This window comes from Pan paniscus, chromosome 12 (assembly GCF_029289425.2).
Source record: "Pan paniscus chromosome 12, NHGRI_mPanPan1-v2.0_pri, whole genome shotgun sequence".
Lineage (NCBI taxonomy): Eukaryota > Metazoa > Chordata > Mammalia > Primates > Hominidae > Pan > Pan paniscus.
Window position 1 is genome coordinate 61692067 of NC_073261.2, and position 23254 is coordinate 61715320.

Genomic DNA, 23254 nt, shown 5'->3' on the forward strand with positions numbered 1-23254 from the left:
TAGTGATTCTTGACCTTGGCTCATGTTGGAATCACTTGGGGATCTTTAAGCAAATACCCATGCCTCTGCCAATCCAAGACCAATTAAATTGGAATCTGTGGGTGGGGCCCTGGCATCACTATTTTTCTTTGTACTGCAAACTTCTTTTTAAAAAATATTTTAACTTTTATTTTAGGTTCAGGGGTACATGTGCAGGTTTGTAACATAGGTAAACTTGTGACTTGGGGGCTTAGTATACATGTTATTTCATCACTCCAGTACTAAGCATAGTACCCAATAGGTTTTTATTTTTTTCTGAACCTCTTCTCCTCCAAACCTGCTCCCTCAAGTAGGCCCCAGTGTCTCTTGTTCTCCTATTTCTGTCCATGTCTTCTCATTATTTAGTTCCCACTTATGAGTGAGAACATGCAGTATTTGGTTTTCTGTTCCTGTGTTCGTTTGCTAAGGATAATGACCTCCATGGAACTGGAGGCCATTTTTTTTAATGACTGCATAGTATTTCTTTTTTATGGCTGCATGGTATTCCATCATGTATATATAGCACATTTTCTTTATCCAGTCTACTGTGCATGGGCATTTAGTTTGATTTCATTTCTTTGATATTGTGAACAGTGCTGCAGTGAGCATACGCATGTATGTGTCTTTATGGTAAAATGATTTATATTCCTTTGGGTATATACCCATTAGTGGGATTGCTGGGTCAAATGGTAGTTCTGTTTTTAGTTCTTTGAGGAATCTCCACACTGCTTTCCACAATGACTGAACTAATTTACACTCCCACCAGCAGTGTATAAGCATTCCCCTTTCTCTGTAACCTCACCAGCATCTGCTTTTTTGTTTGTTTTTACTTTTTTATAATAGCCATTCTGACTGGTGTGAGATGATATCTCATTGTGGTTTTGATTTGCATTTCTCTAATGACTAGTGATATTGAGCATTTTTTCATATGCTTGTTGGAACATGTTTGTCTTTTGAAAAGTGTCTGTTCATGTTATTTGCCCACTTTTTAATGGTTTTTTTTTTTTGCTTGTACGTTTCCTTAAGTTCCTTGTAGATTCTGGGTATCAGACCTTTGTCAGATGTATCGTTTGCAAATATTATCTCCCATTCTGTAGGTTGCTTCTACTCTGTTGATAGTTTATTTTGCTGTGCAGGAGTTCTTTAGTTTAATTAGGTCGTATTTATTGACTTTTGCTTTCATTGCAATTGCTTTTGGCATTTTCATCATGAATTCTTTGCCAGTTCCTATGTCCAAAGTGGTATTTCCCAAATTATCTTCCAGGGCTTTTATAGTTTCAGGTGTTACATATAGGTCTTTAATCCATCTTGAGTTGATTTTTTTTGTACTACAAACTTGTAATTCGTAGCCAGGGTTGAGAATCCCTGCCAGAAAGAGAGAGAGAGAGAGAGAGAGAGAGAGTCCGATGAAGACTAAGAAGTGATTGGATCTGGCAAGCAGGACATCAGTGGCTTTTGAGGGGGCAGTTTCAGTAAAGTGATGAGACTAGATTCCAATTTATAGCAGGAAGGGCTGGATAAGGATACAGGGTTTTGTGGTCAATGTAAAGTACATGGAGAGAATTGATGCTGCATGGCCCCGATGTTATGAGGTAATATTGTTAACTGCTACGAGTTGGATCTTTTTGAGCTGTGGAACTTTCTGAGACTCGTGGAGAGTGGGGAAGCACTGAAGAGATGCTCTTAGGAATATAAGAAGAGTCTGCAAGGCCACAGTGATGGCCTGGAAGAGTATGAATTGCATTCTGTAATTATGTGGCCCCTATTACCGACTGTTAATGATGTAACGCATACAGTGCCGATGCATGTAGTGGAGTTGCTTCTAAGGCCTGAGACAGATTTTGAAGTTAGCATGTAAGGCAAAAATGGCATTGGTCAAAATTGTTCTTATAAATCTCTTAGGAAGGTGCAAGTGGCGACTGCCTTTCCATCTCCACAGGGAGCCAGCTCTCCCTGGAAGCAGCAGAATATTCTTCACTTGAGCACCAGGTGAAATAGTTGACTTGTATACAGCTAATGTTATATGAAAAAATGTGACTCTTTACACCAAAGCCATGCTCAGTTTAATTAAATACTCTCATTAAGAAGAAGTACTTGGGTCATTAATGAGGGATATTTAAGTACGGAAATTAACTGAGGGTACAAAAGAATTAGTTCCCCGTCTCTCTGCTTGTAGGTATGTGATGAATAAAATGAGGAATTGTGTACACTAAGTTGTAATTTTTAGTTTTCTTTTTCTTTTTAAATATCCTATGATCAGTTGACAGTTTTCATTTTTAATTGAGCACATATAATTGAATTTGAGTAAATTAAGTGCATGATGATGCAGCTCGCATCACTGCATTTTTTATTTCTCACTTGCCCAAAATTGAGAGAGTATAACATAGTCATTAAGAGGATGGGCCCTGGCTCAGACCACCTGGGTTTCAATCATGTCAACATCACTCACAATATGTGTAACTTTGGTTATGTTACTTAATCTCACTTTTCCTCCAATTTTTCATCTATCAAGTCAGCATGAAAATAGTAGCTACCTCATCTGTTTGTTGTGAGGACCAAGTAAGTTAATACAGGTAAAACACTCAATACTGTCAGAAATTATTATTGTTGTAGTAATGGTGTATGCTGATGCATAAGTGTGATTTGATGTTAGGCTACAACTTATATCACAAGGTCAGGCTTTTACTGGAGCTTAGGCTGTGGCCCATTATATTATCTTGCCTTTCAAATCAAGGGCCAGATGAAAGAGCTGCTGACAAAGCTCAGATGTTTTACTGCAAAAAGCTGTGGGCGGGGAGGCTTATTTATGACTTTAAAAAAATTGAGCCTGCCCAAAGTGGGGGGTCTCTTTCAAAACTCAGAAAAAAACAAATACACCAATCAAGACACAAAATCATGGTCTTTGGACTAAGATAAATGGTAAATACATTGGGATGTCATAGATTCTTAGTTAATTAAAGCTTTTTAGATTGTTTCTACCAAAACCTGTGGTGCTCTGTGTGTTAAAGGCAGACTCTTTTGGTGATGTGATATGATAAATTCACCAGATTTTAGGTCTCATGATTTTTTGCAAAGAGAGAGAGAGAGCATTTATTTCAAAAGAGCATCCCTATTGAAAAGGGACAATTAAATGAAGTCTAATGATGTGTTAATCATCATTAAAGTTAAAGGATGGTGGCCAGGTGCGGTGGCTTATGCCTGTAATCCCAGCACTTTGGGAGGCCGAGGCAGGTGGATCACTTGAGGTCAGCAGTTCCACACCAGCCTGGCCCACATGGTAAAACCCCGTCTCTACTAAAAATACAAAAATTAGCCAGGTGTGGTGGTGTGCACCTGTAGTCCCAGCTGCTTGGAAGGCTGAGGCATGAGAATCATTTGAACCTGGGAGACGGAGGTTGCAGTGAGCTGAGATCACACCACTGCATTCCAGCCTGGGCAACAGAGTGAGACGTGGTCTAAAAAAAAAAAAAAAAAAAAAGGGTGAAAATGTAATGGTGAAGTGGGGGGAAAAAAGAAGCTTCATTTTGATAGTGTGGGGGGAAAAACAATACATCTAAGATAGGTCAGTTTTGAGTACGAAGCTTTTCATGTTTGGATTTTGCAATAGTCCCATTCAAATTTTTAGTAATAACTGGCATAAACTTCCCATTACCACTTCTTTGAAGTATACCTGTCATGTCTGTAAAGATTTCTTTTTCAGAATGAAGCTGGCAGCCATGATAAACATGTTCACATTTAGAAATTGTCTATTTGAAAAAGAATTACTACAGTTTTGGTTCAGAAAATAATTAAATTAAGCTTCTTAGTGCTTTGAGACTATGGTACTGTGTAAACTTATGAATAACATTTAGTTACCACTGAGCTTAATAGTGCCTTGAAGAATTAAAGTTCATTATTCACTACTTTTTTAAAAAGTCAGAACCATAATGAGTTGAATAATAGATGTCTTAAAAGTTAAATTTAGTTTGGTTAGTTCTATGGCTATCCCATAACATTAGAGTACTAGAATAATTTATGCCTCATAGTCATACAGTAGCTAATATTTATTGAGCATTTTTTTTGCCAGAAACGATTCTAAGGGTTTTACATATATTAACTTATTTAATTATTACACCTCTGTGAAGCAGGTCTTGTTGTTACCCCTTTTTTATAGATGAAGAAACTGAGGCATAGAGAGGTAAAGTCACTTGCCAAAGACTTCATAGCTAGTATACGGCAGCACCAAGATTTGTATTCATATCAGCCACTGCCAGGGCCTTAACCACCAGGCTAGACTGCCTCTACTTGAATACATAAATTCTGAGTTAGAGTTTAACATCCTTGAATTCTCATATATCTTAATTTTTAAAGAAGTAGGGCAAATTTACAAAATTAACTTGGGTTTATTGTACTAGTTATGCTACCCTGTAGAGAGGTTTCTGTTTCAAAGGTAGAATTCTTGAGAATTTAAATACTTCAGAATATTATGGGCCATTGAAACAAGACTTTGAGATGTGCTGGTTGTACTATTTAGTGTAGTAGACTGACAGGTTGTGTTACATTACCTCTTCTTGTTATCAATCTTGCCTTTGATAATACATGCCAAGTATTTTACTTACTACTCTTCAAATTGATTCTATGTCTGAGGATTTGGGGATAAGCAGTGGGTATGTTTGAGTTTGTAGCAAAGAAGAGATACTGGGTGGTTTTGGACAAAATAATTCCCTTGCGTTTTGGATGCTTTTTCAAGTAGTTTTTCTGACTGGTCAAAATTGACACAACAACCATCTGAACAAGTCTTTATGGCCTTCATTTGTTCCCTCATAGTTCCTCATATACCTTTGCTTTTTGTGCAAATTCAGAAGAGCATTATTTACAAGATACCATTATTTGAGCGGTAGCAAGTTCAGGGATGGGGAAGGTTCCGAAGAGCATCGTTCATTTATTCCGAAGATAAAACAAATTATTTCCTCAGGATGCTTCAGTTGGTTGCTGGTCTAGCCTAGGCCTTTCCCTTAGGTCTTATATCTCTAGAATGAAAAGAGAGGGGAGTTATTCCTATTAGGTCAGTTTTGTAAATTTTTAGGCTTACATTGCCATATGAAAAGATTAAAATTCTCTTATGTCTTAACCGACTCCAGAGTAAATTTAATTCCTTTGGAAATTATACTGATTTTATGTATGTGCATGTGTGTGGTTTGCATTATGATTTTGTGTGATTATAAAGATACGTTTGTGCAAGAGATTCAAACCATAAAGGCATAACCCCCCTCCCGCAAGCCCTCCACCCAGAATCAACTGGCATCATTTTAATGAATGAGCTTCTAGACCCCACCCTCCCCCAGGGTATATATATAGAGAGAGAGATAGATAACTTTATATAAATAAAATCATACTATAGATGCTGTTTTGCTTTCTGTTACTTTCAGTCATGGGGATCTTTCCATGTCAGTATAGACTGTCTTTTTAAATGGCAGCATAGTATTCCAATGTGAATGAATAATAATTTATTCAACAAACCAGTATTTCCAGGCATCTGTCTTGTTTTTCATTGTACTCTTGTAGGCATTGTGCTGCTGGGAACATCATTTAAACCTAACATTTTCTCACATTTTTTTCATTTTTCTCCATGGGGTACATTTGTAGGTATGGGCTTGCTGAGTCTAGCAGAACGTACATTACAATATTTTATGATGTTGCCAGTTTGTCCCCCAACGTCTGATTGTTATGTAGTCAGATGTATCTTTCTAGGCAGGCTTTCTCCACCCTAAAATTATGAAAGTGTTCACTCATTGGAGTAGCCAGGGTTCTTGGTTGTAAAAACAGAAACTGGGCCAGGCGCGGTGGCTCACGCTTGTAATCCCAGCACTTTCGGAGGCCAAGGCGGGCGGATCACGAGGTCAGGAGATCGAGACCATCTGGCTAACACGGTGCAACCCCGTCTCTACTAAAAATACAAAAAAAATTAGCCGGGCACGGTGGCGGGTGCCTGTAGTCCCAGCTACTCGGGAGGCTGAGGCAGGAGAATGGCATGAATCCGAGAGGCGGAGCTTGCATGAGCCGAGATAGCGTCACTGCACTCCGGCCTGGGCGAAAGAGGAGCGAGACTCCGTCTCAAACAACAAACAAACAAACAAACAAAAACAGAAACTGATTGTGGTCTATTTAAAAAAACAAAAACAAAAATGGTATCCGGTGCTCCTAGCATTGGCAGGAAGACTAGAAATAAGGTGTTAAGGGAGCTGGGTGCCCTGCATCACAGTAAGGCCACATAGCAGGGATAGGCTGGTGAGACCAACCTTCCCCATCCCTGAACTTGCTGCCGCTCAAATAATATCAGGAATATGTTGTTTTCCCACTTTTCTTCATTGGTTTCCCCTGTAGTGTCTTCATTCTTACATGCATTGTTCCCATGTGGTAGTAAAGACAGCAAGAATCCATAGTCTTACCATTTTAGCATCCCAGAAAGAAAGAAGGCACTTCCCAATATTTTGTGTGGAAATCTTGGTGTGGAATCTTATTGGTCTGTCTTGGGATATGTATGCACCTGTGAACCAACCACTGTGGCAAAGGGGATGAAATGCACTGACTGGCCAGGCCTAGGCCATGTGCCCATCCCTGGTGCCGAGAATTAAGTCATCCAGACTGAGAAAAAAGGGAGAGGTGTTTCTCAAAGAAAAGAAGGGTGAGGTTGTGAAAGAAGGGGAATAGATGCAACAAGAGAAATAAATATCCCCTGTGACTATGGTATATATTTTTAATATTTGACTGTATTCTTTTAGGAGAACAAAGTGCCATTTTACAATTTATCATTTCAGAAAATTAAACTTTTTATAAAATCTGTTCTTCATTGTACATGGGATTATTAAAATACCAGTAAGGATTTATTAAAATACCAATAAGGAAAGTAAGCTTCATTCTTTATTTTTCAATCAATTATCTTGAATTAAAGAAGGCTGTGGGGCCGGCTGCGGTGGCTCAAGCCTGTAATCCCAGCACTTTGGGAGGCCGAGGCGAGAGAATCACCTGAGATCAGGAGTTCGAGACCAGCCTGGCTGACATAGTGAAACCCCGTCTTTACTAAAAAATATAAAAATTAACCGGGCATGGTGGCCGGTGCCTGTAATCCCAGCTACTCGAGAGGCTGAGGCAGGAGAATCACTTAAACCCGGGAGGCAGAGGTTGCAGTGAGCTGAGATCACGCCATTGCACTCCAGCCTGGGGGACGAGAGAGACTTCGTCTCAAAAAAAAAAAAGAAAGAAAGAAAGAAAGAAAGAAAGCTGTAAAGATGAGTAAAGATTTGCTTATTTTTCATTGTATACGTGGAATATGGATTCTTAAATATGCAGGATTCACACATGGTGAGGGTATACATTTTACTAAAGGACTGTATATTAGTGAAATTTGATATAGTATTCTAGACACGTCTAGAGGGATACATAACAGGCATACACTAGGAAAGCCAAAACTAAAACTAAAAAAAAAAAAAAAAACCTCAATCACATGGCATAAAAAGTCATTGCTGTGTTTTACAAGACAGTCCTGTAGTCATTCAAAACTGTTTCCCCATTTGAGTCACTAGTTACTCAATATATTTTCTCCCATGAATGTCTGTAATATGTATTTTAACAAACAGAAGAGTATCAAGAAACAATGTAGTGTAGTGAAACAAACATGGGTTTTGAAGTTAGACAAACTTGGGTTTCAATCTGATGTTTGTTTGTTTTTTTGATATGAGATGAGATCTGTATTAGTCCATTCTCAACGCTGCTGATAAAGACATACCTGAGACTGGGTAATTTATAAAGGAAAGAGGCTTAATTGACTCACAGTTCAGCATGGCTGAGGAGGCCTCAGGAAACTTACAATTATGGCGGAAGGGATGCAAACTCGTCCTTCTTCACATGGTGGCAGCAAGGAGAAGTGCGAGCAAAGTGGGAAAAACCCCTTATAAAACCATCAGCTCTTGTGAGGACTCACTTCGCTATCATGAGAACAGCATGGGGGGACTGCCTCCATCATCTAGTCACCTCCTACGAGGTCCCTCCCCCAATGCATGGGGATTACAATTTGGATTACAATTCAAGATGAGATTTGTGTGGGGACCCAGAGCGAGACCTTATCAGGATCTTACTGTGTTGCCTCTCTGGGCTCAAGCGATCCTAGTACTTCAGCCTCCTGAGCAGTTGGAATTTCAGGGGCACACCGCTGTGCCTGGCTTCCAGTCTGATCTTAAAGGATATGACCTTGCATATGTCTCCCCATCTGAAACCTACCTCGTGAGTTTAAGGATCAAATGATGTTTTTACATAACAGTAGTAACTATTACCATTATTATAATAATTTGGAGTTATTACTTGAGGGAAAAGTAACATTTTTAAAGAAAATCGGTTGTTCCAATTAGCATATTCAGAGACGGTTGTATGTGTAGGAGAATTATGATACATTTCCAAATGTGTACTGGGATTTTTTTTTTAATATCTGCAGTTTTGGTATAGCTGTGGTAAGTAAGCCTTTGGGGTGAAAAGGTTGATTTACTAGAGATAGGCTGTGATGTGCCAGCTAGTATTACTCTACAGTGATCTGTGAGAAGCAATACTTCCTGTACATTTTCAGGAGTAGAAAGGAGCAGTGGTGGCCCAAAGTGCCTGGCCGCTGCACAGTGGTCATGCCCCCTAAAAATTGAATGAGTCTGTAGAGTGAGCCCAATCTAGCCCAGGAGTGTTTGAACTCTGGGTCACACTTTAATTTGATTAACACTTTCACTTATTAATGGTCTTGATTTGTCTTGGCACTTTGCAATTGAATGGTCTATACAAAGACTTTCTCCTTTGGACACAGCATATGTTTGTCGTCTAACTACAGAGTTTAGCATCAAATAATTTTATGACAGACCACATTTGGCATGCCTAGTTATTCAGGGAATTTTCAAAGAACCATAGAGGGACTTTTTAGTCACACATCCTCTCTGTTCTTAGTCATCTACTCCTTTTATGGTAGTCATTAGCCAGTATCTCTCAACCTCTTCTACAATGTTTAACAGTTAGTGTACACTCTCTGTAGCACTGGCTTTTTTTGAGCTCTGTGTACTTAATAATGAGACAGTCAGCATATACTTGTGAAAACATAAACTAAATGTTGGTATATTCTCCGCATGGTTTCTTTTTATAGAACCACAGTTGTTAACACACATTAACTACTTCAAAATCACTAATTAAAACATTTTCTCATCTGTATTTTGGGAGTATTATCTTTTCTCCCCTCCAGTTGTACCACTTAAGTATCATTGGTTACATTCAGAATTAAGGGACAAGAGAAATGAAAGACAGTGTGATTTAGAAGTTTTCATATTCTAGGTAATCAGAAGTACCTTCTACATTTAACTACTTGACCCTAATGACCTGGTCAAATTCCAGTGTTGCACAATTGCATTGTACCTTCCCTAATACCCAGTGAATTTAATTGTTTGGCTACAAACTATTCCCCTTAACTTTTTAGAACCATTTTGTAGGCTGTGCTCTTATAAAGATATATCAAAAGCCGCACTTGTCACCTTTTCTAAAAATGCAAGTCATTTTCACTCCCTCTCCTTCTAATCCTTCTACTTTCTCCCCATATTTATAAACACATTTCCCAAAAAATATTCAATCTTCTTTTTCATGGATCCAAAAGACATTGGACATATGGCTTGAACACAACACTGGGGTAATAATTAATTAAGGTAAGAAAGCAAGGATTTTGGAAAGTGTGGGTTGATGAGTCAGATAATGGTAGGATTTTTCTCCTGATCTCTGGTAAGGTATTACAAAGTTCTCTCCTAATTGTCTTGCAGGCCCCTGACAGCATATCCTGAATTAAACTTGTTCTGTTTTTCCCAGCTCACCCTTCTAAATTCTGTATCTCCTGTCACGGCATCTCTCTCCATCCCTTAATCATCTAAACTGGAATCCCAGCTCTCTATTTCACACCCCATATCCAATCCCCTCGGCCCTTAGGGGAGAGCGGGCAATAGATCTTGGCTGCGCTGGTCACCTGTGGGCTCCAGCAGCAAACAGGTGGGTTCATTTCCTGCAGTATGCTGTACAAATGTTTTATTTTTGTATGCCCTGATGTGAAAAGGTTTGGAAAGTATTCAGGATAGAATTTACACTCATATGAAAGCTGTGCCAGAAATGACCCCAACTGACTTCTGCTTCATCCTCTCCCTCTCTCCTCAAGTACATTTTATGTTATAACCTCATCAAAAAAAGTCTCAGTATCCTAAATACACACACTTTGCCATTTTATTTCCCCATCCTTAATTACATCATTTTGTGGTTGCTTCTCCCTGTTTCTGCATGGTGAAATTTTATTCCTCCTTTAAGCGTAACCCAAATGTTATCTCTTCCTTGGCCTTAGTAGGGAGAATTAATGGTGTTTTCTTTTGTGATTCCAGAGCTTATGCTTTTAACCATTATGCTATGGTGAGCCAGTAAATCTCTATTTCTCTGGAATTAGACTACCTGGGTGTAGATCCCAGCTATATAGCAGCTGAATGACTTTGGGTAATTGTGTAAACCTTCAAGTACTCAGTTTTGTTATTTGTAACCTGGATATAACAGTAGTCTCTAACTGTGTCACTAGGATTAAATGACAGAGAATGTTATTTAGTGCACAGTAAATGTTTTCTTACAATGATTATCTGAATATTTATCAAATATTTGGAAAAAAAAGTCTTCTTGTTGTGTGTCCTGTACTGGGTTGTAACCTCCTTGAGGGAAGGGGCTGTATCTTATTCCTGTATCTTATTCATTTTTGTCCAATATTTATGATAGTGCTTGGCACTATTATTAGTATTAGTATTAAGCATTCTATAGATCTTCCTCTCCACCAGGAAGTATCTCCTTCAAATACCCTCGCAACAACTCTATGAGGGAGATACTGTTTCGTCCATTTAACTAAGGCATAGAAAGGTTAAGTACTTTGTCTAAGGCCACAAGCTAGTAAGAATTTGGACCCCAGGCAGCCTGGAACAAATTCCAAGCTATTAATCACCACACTAGGCTACCTCCTAGTAGGTGCTTAGTAAATCTCCATTGGAACAAATAGATGAATGAGATTCAGATAAACAGGCAGGTGGGATGGAGTGCTAGGAAATGGTCCTATTGAAAAAGATGTGGGTAAGAAGTGAAGAAAAAATTATCAAGAGCTAGACTAAGTGAGTAAGAGGAAACATTGATAATAGTACTATAGTAACGCCGGGGGTAATCAGTATTAGTGTCCTTTGCAGATACATAAAACTTTATTTTCTGAGTTGGAAAGCTTCTGGATTGCAAAAAGTAGCTTTATGCCTCAAATGAGCTCAGTTTATACCCCAATTAAAATATATTACAATGAGAATTTATTTTTCCACCGTGATAGAGTTACTGGCACTGGTCCTCCCTCCTATTTCAAGTAACAAGAAAACTGGACACAATGTATGAAAGAACTGTTTCCAACACTGGACAACAGGCAGTGCAGACAGGGATCTCTAAGAGAGGGGAACAGAGTCAGTCTTGGGATCACCACAGGTTTCTGAGTGCAGGCACTATGCATCCACCATGTAGCAGAGCTGAGGGAGGAGAGAGATTGGAGGTCAGTGAAGCTGAAAAGACTGGGACTTGTGAGGCAAAGTGCCAGAGAGGTGGGAGCTATGCAGAAAAAGAACTTCACACATCTGCATAGGATCCCTTGAGTTTGTTGCCAGATACTCAGCTATGCATGCCTACAGTTAAACTCCCCATGGCCAGATGTGTTGGTGGTTCCCAGATCACCCTCTGTTTGATGACTTTCTAGGAGGACCCACAGGGCTCAGGATGTACTCCTGGCTAAGATTTGCTACAGTGAAAGGCTACAAAGCAAAAAAACAACAAAGGGAAAAGATGCATGAGATGAAGTTTGGAGGAAGCCAGGCACAACAAGCTTCGAAGAGTCCTCTTCTGGTGGAGCCACACAGGATGCATCTAATTTCCTTAGCAATGAGTTGTGACAACACATGTGAAATGTTGTCTACCAGGAAACCTCATTAGAGACTCAGTGCCAGGATTTTTATTAGGGGTAGTCACATTCTGCCTGCCACATACCAAAATTCCAGACTTTCACAAAGAAATCAGGTGTTCAGCACAAACCATATTGTTTACACAAATAATTTAGGCACTGTGAGCCACTCTTAACAGGGTGTTCAGAATGATCCTAAAATCCAAGTTCCCAGGTGTTAGCTAGGGGCCAACCTTGTAAGCAGGGCTTTCAAAAGGCAGCATTTGCATCTGCTATGTTAACTTTTTAATACGCTTTGGGCAGAGAACTGTAAGAGATCCCAGAGGACATTTGACAATTTCTGGAGACATTTCTGTTGTCATAACTGGGAGGTCCACAGACATACATTGGATAGAAGCCAGGAATGCTGCTAAATGCTATGCAGTCCACAGAACAGCCCCCATCCCCTCAACCAAAAATTATGTGGCCCAAAATGTCAGTAGTGTCAAGGTGGAGAAACTCTGGTCTAGACCTACCCTAACAGAATTTAACAACAAGCCTGGAAGGGATCAAGTTGATTTGCAAGTAACTTAAATGCTAGTCAAAACAAAATCAGCGGCCGGGCACGGTGGCTCACGCCTGTAATCCCAGCACTTTGGGAGGCCAAGGTGGGTGGATCACCTGAGGTCAGGGGTTCAAGACCAGCCTGGCCAACATGGCGAAACCTCATCTCTACTAAAAAATACAAAAAATTAGCCAGGCGTGGTGGTGGGCACCTGTAATCCCAGCAACTTGGGAGGCTGAGCCAGGAGAATTGCTTGAACCCGGGAGGCAGAGGTTGAAGTGAGCCAAGATCAAGCCACTGCACTCCAGCCTAGGCAACAGAGCAAGATTCTGTCTCAAAATAATAAATAAATAAATAAAATAAATAAATTATATACCAGGTGAAAATACCCTTCAGAAATGAAGACAAAACAAAGACATTTTCAAATCAAAAGCTATGAGAACACATGGCCAGCAGACCTGCACACCAAGAAATGTAATGGGAAAATGTTCAGGCTGAAGAAGAAGAGATCCCAGATGGGAATTTAGAAATACACAAAACAATAAAGAGCATTGGAGGTGGCAAATATATGGGTAAATACAGGAGACTTCTTTCCCCATTAAAATTTTATAAAAAATCCTTTTAAACAACAATTGACTGTTTAAAGCAAACATGAGAATGTTGTATTGTGGGCCTTATAATCTATGTAGAAGTAAATGTATGAACCAATATAGTACCAAGAATGGCTTTTACAATATATATGAAGTGATCTAATATTATTTGAAAGTACAGGTTGAATATCTCTTATCCAAATTGCTTGGAACCAGAAATGTTTTAGATTTTGGACTTTGGAATGTTTGCAGTATGCTTACTGATTGAGCATCCCTAATCTGAAATCCCAAATGCTCCAATGAACAATTTTTTTGAGCATCATTGCAGGGCTAAACTTTTCCAACTACAGAGCATTTTGGATTTCAGATTTTTGGGTTAGGGATCCTAATTCTGTTAAATTAAAAATGCATAGCATAGTGCCGGGCACAGTGGCTCACGCCTGTAATCCCAGCACTTTGGGAGGCCAAGGCAGGTGGATCACAAGGTCAGGAGTTCAAGGCCAACCTGGCCAACGTGGTGAAACCCTGTCTCTACTAAAAATACAAAAATTAGCTGAGCATGGTGGCGTGCACCTGTATTCCCAGCTACTCGAGAGGCTGAGGCAGGAGAATCGCTTGAACCTGGGAGGCGGAGGTTGAAGTGAGCCGAGATTGCTACACTGCACTCAAGCCTGGCAGCAGAGCAAGACTAAGTCTCAATAAAAAAAAAAAAGCATCTTGTAAATACTAATAAAGAAATAAAGAGAAATAGCTAATGTATAAATGGAAAAGATAAAATGAAATAGTAAAATACTCAAAAGAAGGGAGGAAAATGTAGTCAAGAACAGATGGTGGAGGTAAGGAGTAGAATGAAGGTTACCAGAGGCAGGGAAAGGTAAGAAGTAGAATGAAGGTTACCAGAGGCAGAGAAAGGTATGAGGGTGTGTGTGGCGGGGGGAGTTCGGGATGGTTAATGAGTACAAAAATATAGTTAGGTAGAATGAATAAGATCTAGTATTTGATAGGACAACAGGTAACAATATATTATACATTTAAAAATAACTAAAAGAATATAATTGAAATGTTCATGACACAAAGAAATGATAAATCCTTGAGGTGATAGATACTCCGTTTACCCTGATGTGATTATTACACATTGTATGCCTATATCAAAATATCTCATGTACCGCATATATATATCCACCTACTACGTACCCATAAAAATTAAAAGTTAAAACAAAGAACAGATGGGACAAATAGAAAACAAGTACCAAGATGCTAGACTTGAGCAAATCCATATCAATAATTACATTAAGTGTAAATGGTTTAAACAATCCGTGTAAGGGACTCAGAGTGGGGAAAAAAATGATTCAACTATATACGCTATCTATAAGCAGGGCCTAACTATATGCCATCTATAATTATATGTTATCTGCACTTAAAATATAAAGACACAGGTTAAAAGGATAAGGAAAAATAAACCATGCAAACACTAATCAGAAGGAAGCTGTAGTGGCTATATCGATATCAAAGTAGATTCAGAACAAGAAATATTGGCCAGGCATGGTGGCTCACACCTGTAATCCCAGCACTTTGGGAGGCCGAGGCGGGTGGATCACCTGAGGTCAGGAGTTTGAGACCAGCCTGGCCAACATAGTGAAACCCCGTCTCTACTAAAAATACAAAAATTAGCCAGGTGTGGTGGCAGGTGCCTGTAATCCTAGCTACTCAGGAGGCTGAGGCACGAAAATTGCTTGAACCCAGGAGGCGGAGGTTGCAGTGAGCCGAGATTGCACCACTGCACTCCAGCCTGGGCGACAGACTGAGACTTTGTCTTAAAAAAAAAAAGAAAAAAAAAAAAAACAAGAAACATTACCAGGGATAAAGAAGACATTTTATAATGATTGTGGTGATTTTAAAATATGTCTTCATATTGTTAGATATACTTTTCTTTAAGAGGTAGAGCCTAATTCTTCTCCTCTTGAATGTTGATTGGACTTTGTGACTCATGAATAGAATATGGTAGAAGAGATAAAAGATATTGTGGCTTCCAACTTAGTTGCTCTCTACTTAGTCATTTGCTCTGAGAGAGGTCAGCTGCTATGGATGAAGAGAGGTTCACATAGTGAGCAACGAAGACCTCCAACCAAGAGCCACGTGTGTGAGCCATCTTGGGAGCATATCCAACAACCCCAGTCAAGCCTTCAGATAACTGCAGCCCCAGCCAACCTGTTAACGGCTACCTCATGGGAGACCCCAGACCAGAACCACCCAACTAAGCTACCCCTGAATTTCTGAATTTCTGATCGGCAGAACCAGTGTTTGTTTTTTTAATAAATGTTTATTATTTTAAGCTGCAAAGTTTTAGAATAATTTGTTACCTAGCTTTAGATATCCAATAGAATGATAAAAGGATTGATTCATCAAGAAGATATTCAAATCATGAATCTGTATGCAGTTGACACCTTCAAAATATACTATATAAAACCTGAGAAAACTAAAACCAGAAATAGATTATTCTGCAATTAAGTTGGAAATTTCATTACTCCCAGCCCAGTAATTGATAGTACAAAAATAGACAAAAAATTGGAAAGGAATGGGAAGACTTGAAAAACACTATCAACCAACGTGATTGAATTGATTTTTACGGAATACACTACCCAGTAGTAGCAGAATACGTATTCTTTTCAAGTGCATATGGAGTGTTCACCAAAATATACCATATTCTGGCCCATAGAAAAAGTCTCAGTAAATTTTAAAAGATAGAAATCATGGAGAGTGTTTTCTGATTACAGGAGAAACTAGAAATCAGTAACAAAAATGTACCTGAGAAATTCTCCAAATATGTAGAAATTAAACTTTGTAGTTTAAATATAACACATGGATGGTTTGAAGAAATCACAAAGGAAAATAGAAAATATTTTTAACTGAACGAAATCACAGCATGTCAAAAGTTGTGGGATGCAGTTAAAGCAGTACTTGAGGGAAATTTATAATTTTAAATGCTTATACTAGAAAAGAAAGAAGAGCCAAAATCAATTATTTAAGTTTTTACCTGGAGGAACTAGAAAAAGAAGGGCAAATTAAATCCAAAGTGAGTAGAAGAAAGAAACTAATAAAGAGAAATCTATAAAATAGAAAAAGGGCAGCTAATACTCCCCCAAAAATCTATGAAACAAAAAAATTGGTTCTTTACAAAGAATAATAAAATTGATTAAATGAGTCTGATGCATTTTTGCATCCTTAAAATACAATACACTGTTGACATGACTTTTTGAAAGCCAAAATGCTGAATTCCTCGTTGTTCTTTATTTGAGATATGTGGCCTTGTTCTGAGTATTCAGCCAAAATAAAACCTACTTAAGCAAGTGTCAGTTAGAAGTTTAGTTATGATAAATTGTATTTATTTTTGTCCAAACATTTCAGAAAGTTTCCTCTGAAAGGTAGTTATGGAGAAATAGTATTTGGGAAAAAACCTTACAATCTATGTGTTCTCTATTTTGTCTTTAATTTTGAACAAAAAAGGTATGTAAAGCGGGTGATGAAAAGTTTGAGATCAAGACCAAAAATATGTGTTCCAGAAAAATCCAGTTAAAGATGTTGAAAGACACATATTGGACATTCGTAGATTCCATTCGCAAGAAGTGTATTTTCATAATATACAACATTTATGGCAAGGTGTTATTCAGATACTATAGATTATTTTTTTAAATTTTCCAAAAGAAAGAAAACTATGCAAAGACCAAACTATCAACATGTCAATGATCATGTGCAATTTTAATAGTTTATCTCTTCAGTTACTAAACCCATTGATAAGTAATCTGTGCCACTGTTTGTAGTTATTCACCGTGACAGAATCTTGTAATAAAGATGAAGTAAATATGTATGTATAAGGAGTAATTTTGTTCTTAATGAAAATGATTTCAACTATTTGGTTTTCTTCAATTTGTAAGATAATAAACTACTTGATTGTTCAGCAAATACTGAGTACAAGCCCAAGGAAAATGTAAAATTAATTAAAATTCTCATAACCACTAGGATATTTAGTAAATTTATGTTGTTTCATGATGGTTCACTATCTGATTATTTAGTTCATAGACTATATGGATTTTCTGTTTGCTTATAAAATCTTAGAATCAGAAATATAGTCCTGCCCCTCATTCAGTTTCCTTTTACTTTTCATCTTTTGAACACTTCAGTGATCACGAGCCTCCCAGATACAGGAAGAAATACTTAAAATTGACCCAGTCAGTTCTGCTATATTCTAATGGTGCTTTTAAGAGATTTCTTCATGTTGTAGTGGATGAGAAGTGGGGTGGAGGATGGATATACAATGAATGATAAAACAACTAAGTAACTAATCCACAATTTTAGGATTATTGGTAGAATTGAATTTCAGATTCTGATTTTTAGCTTCATTTAACCTCTTAGTTTGTAATATGCTTGTCCACCCGCTTCTCAAGAATAGTTTGTTTCTGTTTTTGATTATCTTCCTTCTGAAGTATGAATTTTCACCCCAGGCAAAAGATGAGAGTTAATAGACAATAGGGCAGACAAAAGGGAAAACTTTATAAAGATTCATTTTTTCTAAGGGAATTTTGATGGTTTGATTAGATAGGGAACAATGCTAGAAACAAAAGGAGACTTTTGACTGGCCCAGAGGAGAACCAGTTTTAAGGATAGAGGACTATCATTCTTTCTGCCTATTGTACAGTTTTCAGCTACCAGGAATTCTTGAAGTGCTGTGAATCCCAGGGATTAAGTAAAGACAGAGTAATAATTACACCCGTTATTGGTGGGAATTGTTTGCACTCTTGTTTCTTTTATGCATGTCTTCCTTCCACATTTTTGGAGTTTACTCTATTTGACAGCTGTGCTATTTGACAGTAGTATTTTTATAGTTCAACATAACTGAATGTAATATAGATGTAACTCTATTTTCTGTAATTTTCTCTTTTTTATTTATTTATTTTGTTTTTATTTATTTGGGGCTGTGTTTATGAAGTAAGAGGAAATAAAACACCAGACAAATTTGAATTCTAAGATTTATTGTTGCAGAGGGTAAGATCTAATGCCATCATAAATAGATATAAAATGAATTGTGACCATCTGCACTCACTCTGCCTTTCTTTTTGATTTGTTTTAGTGAGTGTTTCCCTTTTCTGAATTCAACTTCTCAACTTATTCTTTCCCTCTTTCTTCTTCTTATTCCTAGGTGTTTCTTCCTGGGCTAAAGCAGTACTTAATTCTTCTCAGAACTAGATCTTCCCTGTTTCGTTTTAAAAAAAAATATGACCTGTCTAGAACCTCACTTTTCTTACACGGTTTATTTGGCAGATAACATTTTTTAAAATGAATATTGTGAAATCTGTAAATTTTCTAGTAAAATAATAACTTTCCATCATAGTGGGCACTAAATAAACATATGTTGACTTAATTAAAATGAATTCTTTTACTTAGATTTAATGCAGAATTGAGAAATACCCAGATTATCAGAGTCCCCAGAAAGGGATCAATTAATCCCAGCAGACTAAAGCCAAAGGTCACCATGTTCCCAATGGTTTTGTAATTCTGTAGAGACTGGCAAAAATGAACCCTTGGTTACTAGGTCACATTGCATAAGAAGAGGAGTGTGAACTCTATTCATTCAACAAAATGTATCTAATACCTGGAATAATCTAGGCATTGTGTGGTGTTGGGATATGGTGGTAATATAAGGTAGAAGTTGTCCCTGCCTTCATGAGGTTTGCATTCCAGGTTCCCTGAGAAATCTGATCCTTAGCTAGAGGCAGCCATTTCTCATCTGCTGCCTGATTTCTCTTCTCTTTGTTTCTCAAACCATGTCCAGGGGTTTTCTTTGTTAACATTCTGTTATACCATTACCTGGGTACTCCTATCACAATGTCTTATACTGACTTAGATGTCTATTTTTCCAGATTATAAGGGACTGTCTTTTTATTTATATTGCCCCAATACCTAACAGAATAATTGGAACATGGTTGGTTTCAAGATATGTTTGTTTACCAAGTTAGTCAAACTAGAACAGTGCTTCACAGCTTTTTCTGTGTTATGACACACAAAAAATATTGAAGAGAGCGAGCCCTCCTGAGGCACTGGCTTGAGGGTTTCCATTGCTCTGGGCCCTTGGTGGCTGCCTTGCAGATGGAAGGATCAGCATCTCAGTGTACCTGCCACCCATTCATGGTACTTTGCACACCGTGCAGAAGCTCTGCACTGGAGAGTACCATGTGCTATTGGAGGTCTGCGGATCTGGAGGTTATAGTTAGAGAAAATGGAGAAAGAGCAGTGGCCAAGAGCAAGTGTATGGCAGTGGGGCTGGAGGGCAGAGTCATTTAAGAATAAAGGCTGAAAAGTAATCTAGGGATTTTAGCCAGTTGTGGAGGAGAATACGTTTTTGGTTTTTTTTTTCTTTTTTTGAGACAGAGTCTCGCTTGGTTGCCCAGGCTGGAGTGCAGTGGCGCGTTCTTGGCTCACTGCAGCCTCCCAGGCTCAAGCAACCCTCCCACCTCAGCCTTCTTTTATTTTTTATAGAAATGAGGTTTCGCCATCTTGCCCAGGTTGCTCTAAAAGTCCTGAGCTCAAAAGATCTGCCTGCCTCAGCCTCCCAAAGTACTGGGATTACAGATGTGAGCCACTGGACCCAGCTGAGAATAAGCTTTGAAAAAATTCCTGCAGGTTAGCTTTGGAAGATAGGCCTTAGTCTTTGAAAAGAGTGGTAATTTATGGAAAATTTCCTCCTTTCTACTTTCTTATCATCCTGCCCTCTCAAAACACCATGTGCAAAATGCAGCTGGTTTTACAACTCTGTGAATATACTAAAAGCCGTTGAATTGTACACTTTAAATGGATGAGTTGTATGGTATGTGAATTCTAACTCAATAGATCTGTTATATTTTCCTCCACTGTATTTGAGTTTTTAAAAAATAAATCTGAAGGGAAACAAAAGAAAAAATGATTTCTCTATGCAAGAGAGAGTCTACTTAGAGGGTTGGAATTACCAAGATGTAAATATTTAAATTATCAATACTTAAACATTTCCAAATCTGAATATTTAGAAATTTGCTTGTTTTTATTGATACCTCATGAGTTTTATAACATTTTATAAATCTCACAGATAGAATTTCATCTTGAGTTATAATAAAGATTCTATTTTATCTTGGTGGAAAAGAGTAAGAGATCTTTATGACTATAATATAGATTATTACTTTGATATGAAATCATTGGCCTTAAAATATTTAAACAAAATTAATTATTTGAGTACTTTCAAAGGCTGTTTTGCTAGTGTTCAAATTGTAGCTATAAACAAAGTTATTTTAATACTCCAATGATGTATTCCCTTTATTTTCATATAAATACTACCTACAAGATTGTAGTATGTGTAAAAGCAGCAAAATCATGAAATGAAATGCATGTATGCCCTTTAAAAATTACCTATTTTTTTTTTTTTTTTGAGACAGAGTTTTGCTCTTGTTGCCCAGGCTGGAGTGCAATGGTGTGATCTCGGCTAACCGCAACCTCTGCCTCCCGGGTTCAAGCAATTCTCCTGCCTCAGCCTCCCAAGTAGCTGGGATTACAGGCATGTGCCATCAAGCCAGGCTGATTTTGTATTTTTAGTAGAGACGGAGTTTCTCCATGTTGGTCAGGCTGGTCTCGAACTCCTGACTTCAGGTGATCTGCCCGCCTTGGCCTCCCAAAGTGCTGGGATTACAGGCGTGAGCTACTGTGCCCAGCCCTCAAAAATTACCTCTTATCATTGATATTTCTATTTTGTAAGTCTGTATCAGTTATCTATTTATTGCTACATAACAAATTACCTCAAATTTAGCAGCTTACAACAACAAGCATTTATTATCTCAGTTTTTCCATGAGTCAAAAATCCAACTGCAGCGTAGTTGGGTGCCTCTGCCCCACAGTGTCTCAGTGTCAGGCAGGGTCACAGTCGCATATGAAGGCTCAAATAAGGAAAGATTTACTTCCAGGCTCACTCACATGGTTGGGGGAAGGATTCAGTTCCTTACAGGCTATTGGAATGAGGACCTCAGCCCCTCATGGGCTGTTGGATGGTGTCCTTATCATAGGAATTTCTGTCTAGAATAGCTCACAGCATGGCAGCTGGCTTTCACCAGAGCAAGCAAGCAAAAGAGCAAGAAAGGGTAAGGAAGAGGGAAGCCACAGTCCTTTTGTAAACCTAATCTTGATAGTGACATCCCATGACCTTTACTGCCTCTGTTTGTTAGAAGTGAATCGCTAGGCCAGCCTACTCTCAAGGAAAAGGGAATTTCCCTAGGGTGTGAATACCTGGAGGCAGGAATCACTTGGAGGCCATCTTAGAGGCTGCCTACCACAACGTGTCTCTCAGAAGGTTCTACATAATATATATTTCAACTTAGAATTCATTTTTTACTAAGAATTTTGTGGTATCTCCCGAAAATATTAGTGATACTCAAAGATATAAAGAAAGATTAGGGAACAATGCACTAGCACTATGATCATATAACTTTCTATCTTCACTTGCTTCACCATCCCTGGAGCATTGCCTTTGTCCAAGATGGCTGAACACCCATTAGATCAGCCGTTGGAAAGGGAGGGGGGATGGGCACAACCCAAAAGTGACAGCTGTCACTTTAGCTCACTTCAGCTCAAATCCTGTTTGCCAATCACATGGCCACACCCAGCTACAAAAGAGGCTAGGAAATTTAGTCTTTGGTTGGGCAGTCATGGACTCAACTAAAAATTAATTATTGTGGAGGAAAGGGGAGAATATATATGGAAAGCTAGAAGTCTCTGCCCAAGGCTGTCAACAACATCAAAATGGATATCACACAGCCATGCATTAATGCATTTTACCCAGAGGTGACTAAAATCATGTCCCCAGTTCAGAGCCTCTTAGTCTTATTTAGACAGAATTCTTATTAGCTTGGTTATAGGGCTTCCTAAATCGTTACAGATTAAAAGGAAGTGTAGTGAGTGGCAGGCATCTTGACAGCTGCAAAAATTGAGAGCAGAATGCCCCAAAACAAATAAGGATGTACAAAAGGCTGAGGCAAAAGTTAAACTGGCAATTCAGAGGAATCTGACACAGGGGCAAATAGTCCTATGAACTTTAGTGGCCCCGAGGCATTGCCCATTTAACAACATTGCCACATAGTAAAATATTTAGGTTAAGTAATCAAGATCCAGAGTCTTCCACTGTGGTTAAAAGAAAAAACATTTTGACACTCTAAAAGAAGGTAAGCTTCATCAGTTTTCTGGAATTTTCATTTATGTATAATGTTCTATGAAAGTGATTCTGTCAAATAAAGGAGAGGCCCCTCTGCTTGCCATTCTTTTCACCTTCATCTAATTAACACCACATTGTTTGTGTAGGAAAATGCCTTCTGAATTCCATTTTTGGAGTCTAGGATTATATATTATCTCAGAGGGTTTGGCACTAGTACTTTTCCTTGTTTTTGAAGAAAGTGCTTATTATATTCACCAATCCCCAAATATTTCAAATTGTAGACACAGAGCAGTTACTCTCCATCCCCACCTCCCTATCCTATAAAGAGTATAGGACTTTCTGGTTGCACAGAAAGTATTATTGTAGGTATAGGATTGTCAAAAATTTCCCATGTTCTCATGTTTTTTAAGCCAACTGGCATACTAGGTAGTATTGCAATCCTGATACATTATTCTTGAATGTTCTTTCCCATTTCTCTATCTGGCAAACCTTTATTTGCTTAAGACCAAGTCCCATTGTAAAATAAGTTGTATTATGCATGTAAAGCACTATCAATAAAAGGAAAAATTGACAAACTAGACAGTCAAATTTAAAAGTTTGCTCTAGGAAAGACCATGTTAAGAGGATGAAAATACAAACTACAGACTTGGGGAAAAAATATTTGCAAACCATGTATCTGACAACTAAGATATATAAAGAACACTGGAAACTCAACTGTAAAAAAATCATAGAATCAAATTTAAAAATGGGTAAAAGGCATGAAGAAACATTTCACCAAAGAGGATATACAAGTGCAAAAAGATGTTCAACATTATTAGGGAAATGCATTTTAAAACCACAAGATACAAACACACCTCAGAAAGGCTAAAATAAAAAATAGTGAAAAC

The 23254-nt window shown here is 38.2% G+C and overlaps 1 protein-coding gene across 1 annotated transcript in view; it reads left to right on the plus strand.

The window, feature by feature from the left end:
- Positions 1-23254, plus strand: part of SERTAD2 (SERTA domain containing 2) — a 122520-nt gene that overhangs the window by 46339 nt on the left and 52927 nt on the right. The window lies entirely within an intron of this gene.